Below are 640 nucleotides of genomic sequence, written 5' to 3' on the forward strand. Positions count from 1 at the left end.
AGGTGGGGGTGGCCAGCCCCTCAGGGGGGGACTTCTCGCTTTTTATGTGCCCTATAGCAAAAACCTCTACAAAAAAAAAAAAAGAACAATTTGATGATATCAATGAAAAAGTTGATCAATTTGATGTTAATTAGGAAGTTTCTGAAATGAAGCACATTCATACAATTATTTGCAACTTCTTTTCTCTTGGGCAAGAATTTTTGAAGTAGTAAAGTCATGTTGATGAAGACAGACCAAGAATAATGTCAGATTATTGAAGACAGTAAATTGAGTGGGTGTAGATGATTTCATTTCTCACTAAAAATACTAAAATGAGAAGGATTCAACAGCCATTCCAGGAAACTGGCAGAAAAATACTGATTCTTGTTTGTATTATGCAGAATTGTTTGGGTTACACTGCAGTAATCATTCTCAATTCTCAGTGGTTTAACATTACTTATTGATGCTGCACACCCCTGTGTGGGTTGGTGGGAGGCTTGTTTTACATGTAACTTGGCTAATAGATGCTTCACTGTCTTTCGGCTATGTCCTCAGAAACTTATGGAGAAGATTAGAGGAGAAGAGAATCTTACAGCTTCAATGCTTTGGTCAGGAAATGAAGCACATTTCTTTTCTTCTTAACCTGTCAGCCATAACCATT

The sequence above is a fragment of the Tupaia chinensis genome, unplaced genomic scaffold (genome assembly GCF_000334495.1).
Source record: "Tupaia chinensis unplaced genomic scaffold, TupChi_1.0 Scaffold145685_1, whole genome shotgun sequence".
Taxonomy (NCBI): domain Eukaryota; kingdom Metazoa; phylum Chordata; class Mammalia; order Scandentia; family Tupaiidae; genus Tupaia; species Tupaia belangeri.